This window comes from Ictidomys tridecemlineatus, chromosome 8, assembly GCF_052094955.1.
Source record: "Ictidomys tridecemlineatus isolate mIctTri1 chromosome 8, mIctTri1.hap1, whole genome shotgun sequence".
NCBI lineage: Eukaryota > Metazoa > Chordata > Mammalia > Rodentia > Sciuridae > Ictidomys > Ictidomys tridecemlineatus.
Genome location: NC_135484.1, coordinates 56863215 through 56882469, shown reverse-complemented (window position 1 = coordinate 56882469; position 19255 = coordinate 56863215). Strand labels below are relative to the sequence as shown.

At 39.7% G+C, this 19255-nt stretch overlaps 1 protein-coding gene across 2 annotated transcripts in view; it reads left to right on the top strand.

The window, feature by feature from the left end:
* Prdm1 (PR/SET domain 1) overlaps positions 1-19255 on the top strand; it is a 97721-nt gene that overhangs the window by 54990 nt on the left and 23476 nt on the right. The window lies entirely within an intron of this gene.

The window sequence follows — 19255 nt, the reverse complement described above, 5'->3', positions numbered from 1 at the left end:
TTTCTCTAAGGCATCTCTTCACCTATAAAGGTAATAAGTCAATTGAGTAGTTCTGAGTTCTGGTCCCTTGAAAAATAATTTTCAGAAAATATGAAAGAAATGCCTTATGATCAATTCCAAAAATATTTATTAGTCAATTCTGGAAATGCCATTTTAAGTTTCCTGTGTCATGCTGCATCAATTCCTTGATAAAATCATTTGTTAGCCTGAGGTAAAAAAAAAAAAAAAAAGATGGATGAGGGCTAGGGTGGGGCTCAGTGGTAGAGCACTTGCCTGGCATGCATGAGGTCCTGGGTTCAATCCCCCTAAAAGTAAATAAAAAGATGGGTGAGTATAAAGCTGAGAAGGAGGGTAGAAACCTGTCAAGAAGCTTTTACGATGTTATTTTGGTTAATTTTCCCCTTGTACTTGAATTTATTTAAAGTAAATTATCCTTCTTCATTGTGTCAGAGTGTGGTTTGTAGGGATGTGCTCTCTATTCTGTTGACTTCTACCCATTAACAGAGTGCCGCACAGAGAATAACTTTAAATTTAAAATTGTGCTGGAAAGATCAAAGCTCTCTCATTCTGCTAAGAGTAACAATACCCTAGAATTAAAATTTTCCCCCAAATCTAGCATCTGGGATGGCCCCGACTGTAAGAGGAAGTACCTTTCCCCTAGATGAAAGAGGAAAACACTGTCCTGACTAAAAATAGCATCTTGCTTTCCACCAGTTCCTATCAGCTGGAGGTGGGATTAAACAGTAGTTGTCTAGAAGAGACAATAATTGAGTGTGGCTGTTTCCCCTGCAAGGCCCGGTCCAGGTGGTGAAAGTTAAGTATCATCATTCAGATAAGACCCAAAAGCAGTTTGCCTCCATGTCTATTTGGCTCTTCTGCAAAACATCCTCTCTGGGTGTTGAGCTGTGGACAGACGAAATCCAGACCTTTTCACAAGGCAGCAATAGTGATCACTCAGACTCTTGGTGAGCTGCTCAGTGCTCAGGGAACTGCTGAGCTCTTAAAACTCGATGGATGTTTCCACAATGGGTCCAAATACACAGAAACCTGAGAAGATCTGCCAAATGACCCAAATCGGATGTTGCAAGACCGTGGGAATAATTCTACTCCTGTGTGAACCAAAGAAAGAGATTAGTGCTCAAAAGACTAGTGCTTGTCTTCTGAGGGCACACAGGCAGTGCTCCTCTATCCCGACTGCTCGGAGCAGGGAAATCCTGTCTTCTGATTTTCCTGGCAATATAGGCACAAGCTGGGTACTTATGTTTTCTGTTCCCAGAGCTGGTTCTCTTTAGTGAGAAGGAAAGAATGCATACTGGGCCAGCGTTCTCACAGATACTGGATAAAGCTAGCACTGATCAGGAGACTTTCTGCTGGGGTGAGGCCAGAGGGACAGCTTAGGAGACTCAAAAAGAGACTTTGGAGCCTCTCTGACACAAGTAGGGTTCTCACTCAGTCACTGAATTGCTTTTTGAACCTGGGACAGCTGATCACCTGAGTCACTATTTCCCCATCTGTGAAAGAGAGATGATGTCTATCTCACCCTCAGTAGGACATTCACCAGCCACAGCTATGTCAATGGGACTAACCTTGCACAGACTGCTGGAATGGCTAAAGTCTCCCCATCAATGCCTTTATTATGATCATCAGGGGACTTGGAGGTTATCTTGATGGCTGGGAGGTGTCTGCAGCCTTTAAAGTCTTTTTGTCAATGGTCTTATTATTTATTCAGAAAGTGTTTCTTGAGTAGCTACTATGTATACACATTCCCACACACAAACCAATCAGCAAGAGCTAAGCCCAAGATGACAGTGCACTTTCAGAGAGTATTCTATAACGTTGTTCCTTTTACAATGCCTAATGTTGTAAATAAGCTGAAATGAACAGAGGCTAAAAGTCTTGAATAAGGAAACTGTAACTAATAGCTCACTTTTCCTGGCGTGTATCTTTAGCACATGTCATTAGTAATGTTCCGGTTATTGTAACTGTATAGCACAATATTGTTATTGTATACTTTGGGTATGCAAATGGTTTTCAAAAGTATGTTTTTAATTACTCACGACCAGCTGCCTGTTCAATAATGTTGTGTAAATGTTATAGAAAATGATTATAATGTCGTCTGTAGTTTCTCAGTTTGTTTTAAATAAAAACTGGGTCACAGGCCGCCTTCAGATAAGAGGTTAGGATAAAAGAAGATTGAGACTTCATTGCTTCCATAGATTGAGCCTATGACTCCCAAACTCAGGGGGCTGCCCCATAATCCTAATGGATTGACTTCCAAAATTCCTTGGATTTGTCCTGCTGGACTAGTCTCTCTAGGGCTTATCTGGATCCCTGCAGATAGATATTATGGTTTACATACAGTAATTCCACTTAGTCCAGCTGTAAATTTAAGTCTATTGTATTAACACAACATTGAAAGGCAGGCCATGCCCTTGCCCATGAAAGCCGAGCCTGTCTTTCAGACGTGTTTAGCAGAATATCAAGGATTTTCAATTAGTTGGTTGGGAGGTCCTTGGAGAAACAGCCGCCCTGCCTAGTGCCCATTGTCTATGGTTTCCGCCTGCTCCTTCCAAGTGGGACAAATAAAGAGATTCTGTGTGTGTTCATTAATGGGCGAGCTTTGGAGGGGGCTTTGTTCTTAAATGGGGGCTTTATCTTATCCCTGCTGGTTAAGCCCCTCCATGTACTCCTCACCTGTCATAACTGTCATACATTTAATTCATCATGCGGGTGGACAGGAGCTCACAGATCATGTCACAAGACAGGAGGGAGCTAGGGGTGAGGCTCGGCCAAGTCAGTCTTAGAACTTTACCATTAAAGACGATTACCAGATTTTAATAAAGATTTTTTTTAAATAAGATCTTAATCAAATGGACTGTTTTGTAGAAGAGAATTTTTTGCCTCATCTTTCTCCCTCAGCAAGTTTGATTTTAGCATCCAGCATTTCAAAACATAGTACAATAAAATGTGTTTAATTTTAGGAATCCATATTTAAAATGTGATGGCTATTTTTAAAAAAGTATCCTTCTGCTTCTCCCCTATCTAGTCTTTAACTTTTGTTTCTGATCATAAAAGTAATATTCATGTTTTAAAATGTGAAAAAAAAATACAGAAAAAAATAATCAATAGTATTTGTACCACCTAGTTATAATTGATGATTAATATATTGTGTATACATTTCTAATCTTTTCTCTATGAATGCACACAAATACTTTCCAGGAAAAAAAATGATTATATAAATGTCAGTTATGAATCCAAGTGATTTCCCATTATTTTAAACATTGCTTATTATAAACTAGAAAATGCTTATTGTAAAGCATTTGAACCATACCTGTGGAGGTTAATTAAGCACATTCTGTGTGATTGGCTGTTTTCTGGATGTTTCTTGTGTATTAAGTGATTTGGTCTTTACAACTTCCTAATGAACTCAATGTTATTATTATCTCTATTTTGCTGATGAAGAATGTGAGAAGTAGAGAGATAATTTTTTTGCCCAAAGTCAGAGAGTATGTAAATAGAGCCAGGATCTTAAGCCATGCAGGATAACTCAAAACCAAGTCTCTTAACTGCTGTCCCAAAGAGTCTCATAGAATTTGCTTGTATAAATGATACATTTAACTGATTCCATATTGTTCATCATTTGGCTTGTTTCCAACTTTTCAATACTATAAAACAATATTTTTGCTCAAAAACTCAATGAATAATTCTCTGGATGCACTCGTAATTATTTCCCTAGAATAAATTTCCTGTAAGTGTAATAGTTGCGTTCAAATGAATGTTAAGTTTGCTTTCTCAAAAAGCTAAACAGAATTATCCGATGCCCAGCAATTCTCTTGGATATGTACTCCAAAAATTTGAAAACAAGGACTCAGATATAAGTATATAAGACTTAGAAGATATTTGGCAACAGTATTACTTTTAAAATTTAAATCAATTTTTATAAAATTTGTCTAAAATTTACTTTGCATAAGTAAATATATTCATATGGTTCAAAATCCCAAAGGTGCCAAAGGTATATAATAAGAAAATCTACACACATCCCAGCTACCCATTTCTTTTCCTCAGAGAAACCTACTGTTTTCAACTTCTTGTGTTGTCTTCCATGTTTCTTTGTGCAGTGTCTACATTCTCCTTTCTTCCTTTTCACATAAATTATAGCAGCTCATAAAGCACTCATTAAAATTTGCATTTATGGAAACCTCTCCCACTTCAACTCACGCACTTTTAAAAAAACTGATTAAATTTCCTTACCACCCTAATCAGACATTGAATGTTGTCACTAACAAGCTGTATTGAGCTGGGGATCTGGGCCAGAGATGGACATTCTCACCTGAAAACTTGAGGTGACTTTTCCAACTTTAGGTACTAGAACAGCATCATCTCACACCCTGTGAAGAGAACAGAATAAACAGGCATTTTCTTGCCTCCCATAGTAAAATTAACACCCTTCTCGTTTGTATTACAATTTCTTTGGAATTCATGCTTGATGAACATTCTCTACTTGGAGGCTGTGTTAAGCTCCCTACCTTTGTCCATTGTTAAGTCACCAAAGGACAAAACCTCTAGCCCCTGCCTTTGGTGGGTTACTCCGCCTCCCTTGTAAAAACAAAGGAGACCTGTAGGTCCTTTGAGGCATCTAGAATCTACCAAGTGTCTAGTAGCTTAGCACAAGGTCGAATCAGGTATTTAAAAAAATAAAAGTATTCATCACTGAGAACAGATTCAATAACTTGATTATAGATGAATCCCAAGAATGTCTATGTTAAAAATTAATAAAGGAGAGGGGTGTAGCACAGTAGTAGAATCTTTGCCTAGTATGTGCAAGGCCCTGAATTCTATCCCCAGCACCACAAAAAAAATAGATAAGTAGATATAGATGATATAGATAGATGATAGATAGATAGATAGATAGATAGATAGATAGATAGATAAAAACCATTCCCAATAAAACCCTAAATGAAGATGCTATAACTGCCTTGTGATGTCAAGGATTTTTTTTGTTTTGTTTCGTTTTATTAATCAGGGTTTTCAAAATTGTTTATAATACGCAGCTCCAAAGTGGGCTTGATTGTTAAAAGTGGAAGCATCTTTAGAAATCAAGGAAAATACAGACTTTTTCCTCCCAACAACAATAGATAGTGTCCGTTTGTAGTTATCAGAAACAGAAAGCAAGAGAGCGGAATCTGAGAAAAATGCTCAGTTTGTAAATTCAGTTGATGTTGTATCGTGTTACAGCAGCGAGTTACATGACTTTTCCTGTAGTATGTATCGCTCTCCACCGCTCAGACACCATGGAGAAAGAGAAGCGTCTCAGATACTCTAAATGACACGTGCCAAACACGTGGAAGGTAAATCCCCTAATTCAGTCCGTTCTTCCAGCATTCCCTGGCAGACAGCCAAGCTAAATATTTCTGCTGGATAAAAAATGCACTCTTGTGTGTGCTACACTCTTCACTGTTGCCTGACTCCAGGGGAAGGGGTTGCCCCGGAGAGAAAAATAGGAAATAAGGAGTCAGCTTCCAACACCTATGTGTGTTTTTTCATCTTAAAACATTTCTCTAAACTACTTGTGGGCTGTGCTTGTGATTAACTTATGCTAGAAGGAAGGAAACAATTTGGAAAAATATATTGAACGCAATCCTTCCCTCTCCCCATCCACCACCTCTCCCTGGATTTGTTTGTAATGATTATCTTTTCAGATTGCCTGGATGGCTGTCATTTTTTGTCAGTTGCATGTTTTTTAGCTAAATCAGTTTCAAAGACTGTTACATTTGGTCAACTGGAAGACCCAACATATGGACCAGCGGGTTTGTGTCAGATGGGGATTATAGTTAATTGAAATTTATGACAAAACTGCTGACTTCATTAAGACTAATTAGAGGAATAGAATTGAGAATCAACATTCAGATATCATCTTCCAATTGTTTTAGATGTTTTTCTTTTACATAGAAGGCCATTTTTTGTGGTTGTGAGAAGAATACAAATGGAATTATGATACATTTTTGCCTCTGCTTTTTATGGAGTAGTACATCATGAGCATTCTTCCATATCACCTTTATTTCAAAACTTTTTAATGGCTGATTAATAGTCATATCATGTGGCTAGATCATAATCTCTTGAGCAAATATCCATAAATTGAATGCCCACATCTTTCCCAGTTTGTTGACTAAAAGTAACATTGCAATTAAGTGTGCTTATATAACTGTTCAAATTATTTTCCTGTGCATATATTTCCATTAGTATGATAATTTGACCAAAGGTTATAAATCTTTTAAGTCTCTTGGTATATATAGCTAAGTTTCTTTCCAGAAAACTTATCCCAATTAAGTATGGCTTATAAATATCTAGATATTTAGACTTACCATGAAATTTCAAGAATTAACATCTTTTGATGTTTTGCTCAATGTAAATGTTAGTGGTATTATTAATATGTGCTAGGCACTATGCCATACCCCAAATAGACTTTGCCAACTTCAAATATTTACTCTTGAGACAAACTTTCATATTGTTACTTTGAACAACCATGATTTATTTATATTTATATTTATATTTATATTTATATTTATATTTATATTTATATTTATATTTATATTTATATTTATTTATTATTTATTTATAATATTTAAACCATCTTTATTAAGAATTTTATATATATATATATATATATATATATATATATATATACACAGATATGTTTAATACATGAGGATAATGATGTTTACACACTTTCAATGGGATGTAGAATTCGACTTGATTCTCTGGTACTGGGAATTGCATTGGTGCTTAACCGTCCATACACTTGGTGGTAGTTTCCTTTTCCAAGGCACGATATTCACCCATAACTTGAATTATGAATGCAATCTGTAGCTCCAGACACAAGCCAGCCTAGGTGACTCCTTTGAGTATAGAATTTGTGTCCTTGTCCTCATTGCCCCAGTTTGTTAATCTCAGAGGCACTGAGGCACATGGTCTATCATCAATCTAAGCCACACATTTGGAAGCTGTTCCTGTGAATGTTCCATAACCATAGTACATTGTCTTTGATGAGAGGCATTAAGGAAGACAATATTTTAGTGTAGAGAGCTTCTACAAGTGAGCATCTGATTAAGTAGAGGACCCCAAACTTGTCAGCACATAGGAATCAGCTAAGGAGCTTTAAAAATTAGTGGTGCCTGGCTCCCATCCCAGCATTCTGATTTAATTGGCATGAGAAGCAAGGACATCAGCATCTTAAAGCTCTCCTGCCCATTCTGGAATGCAGCAAAGTTTGGGAACTACTGTCAGAAGCATTTAGGGGGCAAATTTTAACGACATGCTATCAGTGTTCTCTCTCTCTCTCTCTCTCTCTCTCTCTCTCTCTCTCTCTCTCTGTCTCCCCCCTTCCCTCCCTCCCTCCCCTTCCTTCCTCTTTCTTTCTCTTTTCCTTTCTTTTTTTCTTTCTTTCCCAGTGCTGGGGATTGAACCAAGGGCCCACTGAGCTTCATTCCCACACATTTTTAACTTTTATTTTGAGTCAGTCTTGACAAGTTGCCCAGGCTGTCCTCGAACTTGCAATCCTTCTGCCTCAGTCTCCTGAGTTGCTGGGTTTACAGATGTGTACCACTCACTGCGATGGGCTAATATATTCCATTTTCTTACATCCTTGCCTGGGATTTTGTATTCATATCCACACCAAGTCATGGATACCTTCTTTTTCTATTATGAGGGAAAATATTAAATAGAAAAAACTCAAGACAGGAAGACTATATTTCACACTCTTTAGCTATTCTTTTGTGGGCAGGAAAAGAGAAATCAAGAATAAATTCACTTTTTAAAAGATAGCGATAACGAATTCATGCTGGAAATTATTCAGCAGGGATGATCTAGGGGATAATATATGGGTCTTAAGCAAGCTTCTAGATTGTGAACGAGATAGCTCTGGGAATTGTGACCTTCCCTGTCCTGTAAATACTGACATGTAACACACAACTGAATGTCCCCCCACCAAGAATAAGATGCTCATGCAAGCAGAGCTCTCTATTCTTCGTTACAGAAGATGGAGAAGGACAAGAGGGGGGGAAGCAAAGAGGAACAAAACAACTCCCTCTTTCATCCCACAACTGGTCCCGCAGTTAGATTTTTCTCCATGACCCAATTCTAATAAACCCAAGAGCAGATAACTGGATTTCAGCAGGTCCCATTTGGGAGGCTCTACACAGATGTGTGTGTGTGGCTTCTGCTGCCTGTGGCACTGCCTGCGTGGGGGAGCTGCAGGACAACCTTCTAACCACTTATGTCGTGAGCCCCTGGTAAATGAGAACAGAAACATAGTGGGGTGGATTCAGCTCTTCTCTGGAAAGAGGATGGTTTCAATACTCCTCATCCCACACAGACTTCCAGGGGTGCTTTGAAGGGAACCTTATGCCAGCCGGCTTTTGAGCTTCTCCGGAAGATGAGGCCTGTGTTGTGTACAGATTTGACTCTGGTGGGCCTGGGGAGGGGAAGTAATGATGTTACAAGTGGTGAATACTGTCTGCTGGCTGATCCCTCCACCATGAGGCAGCCAACGGGGACAGACATCGAAAATCTCAGTGGCATGTGCATTTGTGTGCCCATGTACATGGATGTTCCAAACCCAGGGTTAAGTGGGTTAAGTTACCATGCTAACATTATAGTAGTGTTAAGGGCACCATTGTGTCATATTATTTCTTCAATTTTAAAAATAAAAAATAATTAAGCCATTTTACTGTCTGTGTCCTCTGGTCAGCTGAATAATATTAAGGAACTATTACTATTATTTTAATTTATTGTTTTGCCTAGCAAGTATGTGGCTAATGTTTTTTTGCTTGTTTGTTGCTATGCTGGGAATCAAATCCAGGGCCTCGAGCATGCGCTGCTAGACAAGCACTTTACTATTGAGCTCCCCCTCCCAGCCCTGTATTTTATTATTTAAAAGTTATTTGTGATTTTTTTATAACTTATTTTTATTTTTTTATTTATTTATCTATTTATTTGTTTTTTAATGTGGTGCTGAGGACCGAACTCACTGCCTCATGCATGTTAGGCAAGCGCTTGTGTGAAATGAGAAAGGATTACAACTTAGTAACTGATTTCAACAAGTATATTTGTTGTAACCAAGATCAGTCACTGAGGAGCTGCAATTGCAGCTCAGTAGTAGTGCACTTGCCTAGCATGTGTGAGGCACTGGGTTCTATCCTTAGCACCACCCAAAAATAAATGAAGATCAGTCACTGTATGTGGACCAAGGGCCCCCTGACCAACTGAGGAAGGAGGTCTCGCCTGCTCATCTACTAGCATCTCATGGTGCTAGATGTGACTTGGAATTCAGAACTTCTTCAGATTTGGGAGAGATAATATTGATGCAGATACCCTCAGTGAGGTGTTCTTATTCAAACATCAGTGTTTCTGCAGCAGAAAATAGCATAAAGGTTCTTACTAAGTCGCTGAGACAATAACTCAGGCAGTTTTAGGCCAGCACTGGGAGGAATCATGGGAGGCATGGTGAGGAAGGAAGGACTTTGGGAAAGCTGTGATTCAGAGTGGTAATTCTGGTGGAAGTGGGGGTGATGAAAATTACAAGAAACGAGACTGGAATGGAGAAAGTAATTATAAGGTCATTGTAGTATCTTAATGGTGGGAGTTGATCTATGGCAGTGAGCATAAAAAAAGTCAAAACAACTTTCAATTTCAGAGCATCGTGGATTGGGGAATTGCCCCATAAGTTATTGTGGGCCAATACTAATAACTGGGTGACCAGAAGAAAATTACTCTGGGAGTCGGTATCCACTTTTCTTTCTGAAATTAAGAAATTAAATAAGATTCCTGGTGATTTTCCATGGAATGAACACTCCTCAACTTCAGATTCACACTGCCAAGTGCTCAGAGTATTCTGTGTAATAGTTTTACAATAGGGGTTGGAGGTGTAGCTCAGTAGTAGAGAACTTGCCTAGCATGTTCAAGGCTCTGCTTTGGAACCTCAGCACCACCAAGAATGAATGAATCAATGAATGAACGAATGACACACACAAGGGCTGGGTGCACATGCTTAGCATGCTTGAGGCGCAGGTTTGATCTCCAACAGATTTTTTAAAAAATTAAAGTACGCTTGATCATTGGTTAAACAAAGCACAGTCTATATTTGCACTCTGGAATTCTCTGAGGCAATTAAGAATAATGTAGACATAGGAAGATATTCATGCAGTAAGAAAAAAGTGAGTTATATAACACTATTTATAATGATTCCATTTACGACATACCTAGATGCTAGAATTTACAACAAATGGCTAATGGTGGATTTTTGGTAGCAACGAATATTAAAACCTATTTAAACCATTTCAGGTATAAAGCTTTTTGTTGGGATTTATGAGCAGAACACACCAGATACCTTGATGCCATCTAGCAGGCATTTCTCTAATAGGCCTGAGCACTTCTATTTTCTGATATTCTGTATTTTCTGACTTATATGATCACCAAGAGTTGTCTGTATTTGTTTCCAAATTTGAGAATGCCAATTGTAATTATGTAATCTGATGTCATATTATAAAAATCAATGAAATATTGGTTAAATATTACAAGTTATCTCCATTAAAGGCAAGAATAGGACTACCATAAAAATCACTAAAGGAGAAATCGAATTAGAGTATTTAACATTTCAAATACATGGTTGAAGTCTTATGTGGCACTAGAATTGAATAATATGCAATAATAATGAAATAGTGCTAATTTTTTGCGTGTACAGAAAAACAAATTTACAGTGATAATGCTCATGAAAAATTTAGACATGGAATCATAGTATTTTGTGTAGAAGATATTCAGAAATTGGATGGTTTTGGTTGTTTACATTAGTTTTCCATTTTTTTTAAGAGAGAGAGAGAGAGAACTTTTTAATATTTTTTTTTAGTTTTCAGCGGACACAACATCTTTATTTGTATGTGGTGCTGAGGATCGAACTCAAGCTACCGCTTGAGCCACATCCCCAGCCCCAGTTTTCCATTCTAAAAAATACAAACAGCTGTTGACTTTACTTATTAGTAGAAAAAAAATGAGGCATTTGTATCTGAATAGTTTACAATTCTGTAGCACTAGAAACAATAATCCAAATTAGATTCATTAGATCTAAGTTAATATTGTATGAGGAAGCTCAATGCTTAGCAAAGTGTAATTTTAGACAGCATTATTTAAGATGTGGGACTCTGTTTTGTACACACAAACAAAAGGATTATATGCAAAATGGTTGCATAACTTATCTATCTTTGTTATAAACTGCTCTGCACATCCTAACATAATTTTGCAATCAGAATTATCAGCCCACTAAGCAGCAAGGAGTTTGTTTTGTTAATTGCTCTAGTTAAACCTAATTACTGTAGGGTGGAGTGACTGTGAAGAGAAGGAAGGCCCTAAAACAGCAGGAGGAATTTTAGAAAGAAGTCCAGTAGAGGGGTGTGCACACAGGTTACAGTGGACAAAAGCAGGCCCCACAAGAACTAGGTAAACATCTTTTGCCTCAAAGATCTGTTAAATTTGTTTTTAGTGAGCAAGCTTATTTTCAAGTGCTGATGTCAGAGGTAGGTTCTTCACTTCCCTGTAGACATTCCCAGTTTTGATGTCTGTGGCTTCTGCCCTGGAGCACTTTTTAAGTACCACAAATGAGGGCTGCATAGCTGTATGTTTCCTTTAGAAAAAGAAAAAGAAAACAAGATTCATTCACGGGTGGGACCAGAGAACCATTTTTAATCCACTCATTTAGTACACATTAATCAATCATCCAATGCACAGGCCAGTCACCTTGCTAAGTGCTAGTTTTTTGAGGATGCCTCCTTTGAGTACTTCTCCGCTAGTAGGTAGAAGACTGAAGAGACAGATCCTTTTTCAGTAGAATGGGTTCACTGGTAGAACATGAGCAAAAGAGTGGTCAACATGCAGAAAGAAAGCCTAAGGCCCCCTGTTCTCCAGAGGCATAGCCTGGTTTAGAAGCTATGTGTCTACTTGCACGCCTCACCGTGACCATTAGCCAGCTGCTCAGTAGAAAAAAGTGTATTTCAATAACCCGGCACTGTCTGTTGACTTCTATGCTGATGCTTCTTGGCATTCTGAAACTAAAAATGCTTCCAGAAATTCCAGAATCTCATGAATTCATATGTAAATTTAACAGGCAAAACAATTTGAAAAATAATTTTGCACATTGTGTTATCATTTGTTTTTGGAAAACCTCTTTTCCAGAGAATGGAGAGACCTTATCACCAGCGAAATTTTTCTTCAAGTCTGGCAGAACCTTCTTATAATAATGTAGACTAGTTATTAATGAAATAGGGTCAATAGGAAATAAACCTTTGATTTATTTAAATATATTCTGGGTAGACCATCAAGACGAATTGGTGTCACTTGCCTGATGAAGGGAAAATTGGGAAACATTGAGTTAAGCACTGAGGTACCTGTGATTAGTTCTTTCTTGCTGGGTAAATGTGTTTATCTTTTTCCACTGGTATTTATACTAGTTAATGTGTTGCAGCAGATAAATCTACTTCCTGAGTTCATCTTTCAGCTCTTTCTCTTCTCTGTGGAGCTGACAAATGGTTGGAGTTTGACACAGTTTATCAGTTGAGTCCCTGCTGGGTGCTGGCCAGCCACTTGCTTGCTCAGACTACCCCCCCCCCCCCCCCCCCCAGAAAAAGTGAGTTATCTGCTTTTTTTTTTTTCTTTTTTTTTTGGTTTGTTTGTTTCTAGTTCTTCTGTCTAGAGGAGTATGCATCTTAAGAGACAGACTCAGATGATTGTGAGAAGTTTTACCTCCCATAGCTCCAAAGTTTTAAGCCCAGAATGGGTTCTTGATCTTTTTCTAGTGGGGTCACTGTGAAATTGCATTAAACAAGACACAATTTTCAATTTTATTCGAAGGCAAAATTAAACCTATTGGGTGATGTCATATTTGAAGGGCACTGAAGGTGCCTTACATATGCTAGGCACTGAAAAACATGTTCCCCAAAAGGACTGGAATTCCAGAAACTGGTTTTTTGTTTGTTTGTTTGTTTGTTTGTTTGTTTTCCTATGGGTCAAGACAGCAGACAAGGCAAACAGATGCCTTCCTCCTATCAAGTCTTCTCAATTTAACTTCATCCACAGAACTAGAGTTAAACAGCCTTAGGACCTTAATTTGTCAGTTGGGATCTCTGGAATTTGATTTTTTATATTTTTAAATGGTTGGTGGTGACACATTAAAAGATACTCAGGAGAATATTACAATGCACTCATTACCCAGTTCAACGATTACCAGCTTAAGACCTGGGGTATTTCATCTGTATCCCTACCCAACTCCTGGAGATTTTGAAACAAATGCTCCAAAACATATAATTTCATGTAAATATTTTATATGCATATCTAGAAGGTGAGGATTTCTTTTAAGTATAACACTACCACATTATTCGTGAGCATTGGGATTACTGTATGTTTTTTAAGGACAGATTATTATCCACTCTTCAGGACACTGAGTGAGAAGTGGAAGAGATGGCTCTGTAGAAATTTTTCAGCATTAAAAATATATCCCAGGAGCCAAGATTGAATTGCAAAAAGGATTTTGCTCCTTTCTAGGTTCTGGAAGGCAGCATGCATATGCAGGCACCAAACTGGCATTTAAAACTCTGTTGTTCCGACTGAATTATATCCTTGGGGTGCTGGGTGAGAGGGAGCACTTCACTCAGACCAGCTGGTGGTGGCAGCATAATTAGTGAGACGTCAGCCAGCTACGAATAGAATCACCGAGGCATGTCTCCACACACGTAAGCACATGCATATTTGGCAGCCAGCAGTGATCTAGCAGTTGGATTCTAAGTGTGCCCCGTGCCACTTGTTGAGCCTAATGCAAAGTGCAGTCTAATCACTGATGTGCCCGTGAACATGATTAGCTGTTACCAATTAGCAGACAGTCTGAAGCCCCTGGTGTTACTGGCTTGGATGCAACCTTCTGGTCCACCCTTCAACCTCCTTCCTTCTTCTTTCAAGCTTTGGGGAAGAGGGGAGAAGCAGAAGAGGAAAGAGGGTCCAGATGGGAAGAAAAGAATGCTGAAAAGATCCTGTAGGAAGTAGGTCAGGTACTCTGGAGATTAGAGTAGCTTGCTTCATCCCTGAATGAGGGAGCCAGGGACAAGTAGCATACAATTAGGAGGAATTAGAACAGCAACAAGTAGCTTGGATTTATCAGCTTTAATTGTCTATTGTCAGAACCAAGCTCTCCTCCAGAGGATCATGGTGGCAGTCTACATCCTAATACTTTTAATGGACCTCCATTGTGGGATTAGCTTTCCTAAAGACGGCGCCTGTTCTTTTAAAAGGAGCTGTTGGGGAGTCTGCCTGGAAGACACTGAGCTGTTACTTTCTCTGTGATGGGTCCCATTCTAGGGTAATGCAGTGTTGCCCTTCATCCCCCAGAGGCTCACCTTAAGGGAGAAGATGCCTATTGAGCTATTGAGCATTAATAGGCAGCCTGCTCGGCCCCCCACCCCCCACTGTGTACTTTGAGGAAACAATGGGCTGTAGATGGAGACCAGATAAGTTCGGGCTGATGGCTTCAGAATCTCTATACTATCTTCCTGTTAAAAGGGTTCTTGCTTGGCTTATTCATAGAGAGTTTTTCAAAAGATAAGGAGAATCTATTAAAGGAGGTTTGTTATTATAATGACTGTCTTCTCTCACCTCTTAACCCCTCAGGTGAAAAAAGAGGCATGTAAAGGGACCAGTCACTTTTCTCAAATCCAGGCACTGAATGAGCTGGGTTTGAACATTTTTTTTTTTAATGTCCCCACCAACTAACTTTTAACAGGTTCTACAACAAATGTGTCCCCTCTCTCCCCCTTTCCAAACCTACCTGCACCTTTGGTGTGGCAGGTGCTTAACAATGGTGTAGGACCCAGTGAACTTTGGGTGTTGGGGTTTGGGTGAGTGCTGGCTTTGCTAGATGCCTCAGTAGCAGCCCTGTGTGTGAGCTGGCACCTCCGGGGTGCACAGGGTAGGTAAGATCCAGTTAGGTAAGAAAGCCTCCAGATGCACTTTTTGCTTCTCTTCTCTGGTCTTTAGTTTTCTTAGCAGGAAATGGGGTGTTGTTCTGGATCTGTGGCCCTCAATGCAGGCAGGACACTGGATTCCCTTTGGAGCAGAATGTGTGTGTATTTGTGGGGGTGGGATAGTTCAAATGATCTCATTATTAACCCTTTCAGTTCTGCCTTATCCTCTCCTGATTCACTGAGCATACATGGAAAAAAAAAAAACTTGGATTTCCCTTAGAGACGATGAGAAAAAAATTATCAGTCCCATTTTTTAATTAAAAAAAATACATATATTTCTTCCTTCACTCTTTGGTCAGTATTCTGTGATTTCAGGGAAGCATACTGGGACAGGAAAACCCCAGGCCCAGTGCTGCTCCTGGAAATTGGCCTCCCAGCTTCTGTTTCTACTCATCTTTCCCTTTCACCTTAGTTGTTAAGCCCACTGGGCCCTCTTTCATCTTGCTCCAGTAAAAATGATCCTATCTGCTACCCTTCTTTTTATTTCCACCATGGGCTCCCCTCTTTCAGCTCTCCTCCCACTGAAAGGTGAGAGAACAAACATTTGTCCCACAGTCTTATTGGTGTGGAGGCTACTCTCCTCCCCGCAAACACCAAGAAAAGAGCAGAGGAAGATCCCTGCTTCAGAGTGTGCACCTGCCCTGTCCCTCTGTCTCCTTTCTTGAGGGGCTCTGCTCTATCTTTTCTTGGTTTAGGTGACTTTTTCCACCAAATGTAAGATTATGACACGTATGCTGGACTCAGAAATGATCTCTTTTCTGCAGCCTTTTCAGGAATTAAAATCCTCTTGTGTCTGAACATTCACCATAATAAAAACATAACTAGAAAGAAAAACAAATTTTAGAAACCTAGCCTGGCTTTCCTACTAATGCTATGGGGATGGTTGTTGTTGCTGTTGTTATTTGTTAGTGGATGTCAAACTGGATAATTTAAAAATACATAAATGAATAGATAAGAACACAACCATCTGTCTGAAGGGCCAAAAAGATACCTGGGCGTCATGACACAGGTGGTTTCCAGAACACAAGACCACCACGGCATGGTCTGGGTTTTCTAAAGGCCTCTGGAGAGTGCTTAGCCTATCTTCATTCCTGGCCAGGGAAGGGAACTCAACTTTTGTTCTTCAGTTTACTTAATTTTTGTTTACCTTATTTAGGAAGTCAAAACACTGACCTCATTTCAAAACATCCCACAGCCCCCCTAGGATCACCATCCCCAAAGTTAGGCCCTGAGCGTGTTTATCAAAGTTTTGGGGAGGTGAGCTGTGTCATGAGAAGGAAGTCTGTGCTATTTTTAAATGGATTTAACACATCACTGAAACATATCATACACATATCATACCAGTGACACACACAGCACATTGTCACACAGCATGTGTCATACATACATTCTCTCTCACTCACACACATACTTGCTCTTCTGGTCCAGCTTTTAAAAAGGAAGGCCGTCAAGAAAGCCAAGCCCTGTGACTCCAGTTGAAAGGGCTGTTAAAGTTTAAAAACCAAGTGTCCCTCTAGTTTTCAGCCTGGCTTTGAGACATGTGGGTGGGAGGGCTTCAAAGCTACAGTGCCCCTCTTTTAGGTTCAGGCTTACAGTTGGTCCCCAAATGTTTACCAGCATGAGGATGCCTAACTTACAGGAAGTGGGAAATGGGTGTGGGGGGTGAGGGTGGGTGGGTGGGTCGGGAGTGGGGAGGAGAGGGTGGGGGGATGTTCTCTTGATGTGGTTAGCCTGTCATTGACCTTGTTTGGGTATGGCAGGAGTTGAATTAGAAAATGAAAACACGTTTCATCTTGAGTATATTTCATCCCACTTTTTACTTTCCTTAGTAACCAAAAAAAAAAGAAAAGAAAAAAATTTCTTTTCCCCAAGTGGAGTCAGGTCTGCAGATTTGATACTCAATTTCTCTTCATTCTACATCAGTCCCCTTTTCCCCATAGTCATCTGGCCGCCTACTTTGCCATTTCCAACCCACCCAAAGACTGGAGGGGGGGAGGGAAACCTAGCCCAGTAGCTGAAGCTGAATTAACATCAGCTTGTGGAGCTGCTGTTATGATGCCATCAAAGGGAACAGATTAGGATTTCTGAGGACAGAGCCACTTGGATCATTGTGATTTGCTGCTCTTGTGAACACTTTTAATGAGAACCCTGCCTGAGAAATGCTGATTAATAAAGGTAACCGATTTTTTTTCTTTTTGTCAATTTTTTGTGTGTGTGTGTGCCCTGACAGTGAGGGAAATGACATGGTGACTAAAAATGCACCAAGTTATTACTTAGAAACATTCTGAGACTTCAGATTCCTGACAGTGGTAGTCCCAGAGCTCTCTCTGCACAGCTGTACCAGTGCCAACGTCTCCCAGCTTTAGTCAGCGTTCTACATGTGCGCTGCTCTAGTTTTCTGGAAGGGCTGAGTGAAGTTCAGGTCAGTGCCTTTCCTCCCCACTTACCAGTTTCATGCTGGATAATAACTAAATATTAAAATATGAACCTGGTTGGTCCTGTTATGAAACCTGCTTCCTTTCCTTTATTCCTTCCTCCTTTTTTGTGTCCTTCATTTGAAATTATATTATTGCTTATCCTTGACCCCAATGATCAGAGTCAAAAGTTGTCTTGGAGGTTTGGGAGGTTTTTTAAGAGTTTTTTCCCCTTTCACTTTGAGACAAGAAGCATTTTTGAACATTGGAAGGATGTGATATTCCAACACTGTGCCTCAAACTCTCTTTTCCTTGAAGTTCCACCGTGGCCTTGTCCAGCTCAGCTGGAGCACCTGGAACTAATTTTAGGGTTGCCTAGCTAAGCCCCACACTGGTATTTGATGTTTGCGTCTTCCCTAGACTCAAGCCCATTTCACCACCTCTGAAGGTGAGTGCAGGCTGATATTAATTAACAGTGAGTTGATTCACTGGCATCTTCCAGTCATTAAAGCAAATATTTGGCTTACTATAGCCCTCTGGAATATTAGCCTTTTTGCCTATCCCTTTACTCCACTGTGGTTGGCTCCCTCACTGGCACTTGCAGGGCATATGTGGTCCCAGAACAGAGTTGGATGCTGAAAGGGAAGTGAAATACTCTTTAATCTGCCAAGGAGACTCTGAGCAGCAGGCCGGCCTTCAGTATGACTGCGTTGTTTTTCTGTCCATTGTGGCGCTGACTCAGCATCAGCTAATAAACCCTCTCGAGAAGACTGGATTTCTCTTGTTTAATTATCATCTTGGAGCTTTCTGAGAGCTCTTAGGAATTGTTCACTCAGTTTTACACCCTTAGCACATCAGCTGATTTAAAAGCCCTGTTTCCTCTTGGTGCTAGCGTCCCCTCTGGCATAACATGCAATAACAGGTGGACCCACAGCCAGCAGGGAGTATGTGCTACTTATGTCCCCTAGTGGGAATTTAATTGTTCTGTGCTACAGAGATTGTACAAAGATTTCACACACACATACTGCTCTGGCATATTACCTTTTACCTCCTCCCCTCCCCACCACCACCACCAACAATAAAATTCTAGGAAAGTTTCCTGAAAGAAAATTTAAAGATAAACAGACTTACCTTTATGATTGAATTGGGTTTTTGCTTTGCTTTGTCTCAGTTTCTTTCGGTAAACAAATACTCAAATGTCCATTTCATTGTATGACTAAGTTGGTATCATCAGATTGGGACTGGGTGTGTATATGTGGGTGTGTGTGTGGGTGTGTATGCACACGTGGCATATTTAAAATACTAGAAAAGACATTGCAGGCTACCGTAGAAAGAGAGATGAATTTTTTTTTTTTAACTATCTATGGTGAGGCAAGCAGGAAAGTGGAAGACTTGTATTTTGGTGATCTAAATAGTAATTGTAATGGGGTGCTTGCTATAAATGGACCCTTTGCATCATTGTTTCTCTGAATTAGAGGATTCCTTGCTGAAGGCACAAGACCATTGAAGGAAGTAAAGCATCTGGTTTGTTTTGTAATGAGAAGCAGGAATGCAAGGTCCACGCTCTTAATAATAAACAAACAGGACATTGTATGCCATCATCACAGGATGTCCTTCCTTCAACAGAGGACTGACTGGGGCTGGAGGAAAAGCCAGCCAGGCTCAGAATGAGCCCCACTAATTATTGCCTCCAACCGCTTTCCCCTTGCAGTGATCAGTTCAATATTCCCTTTAACTCTGAAATAATTAAAGCTCCACGTTTTACTTACACACTCCTTAGGAAGTCTA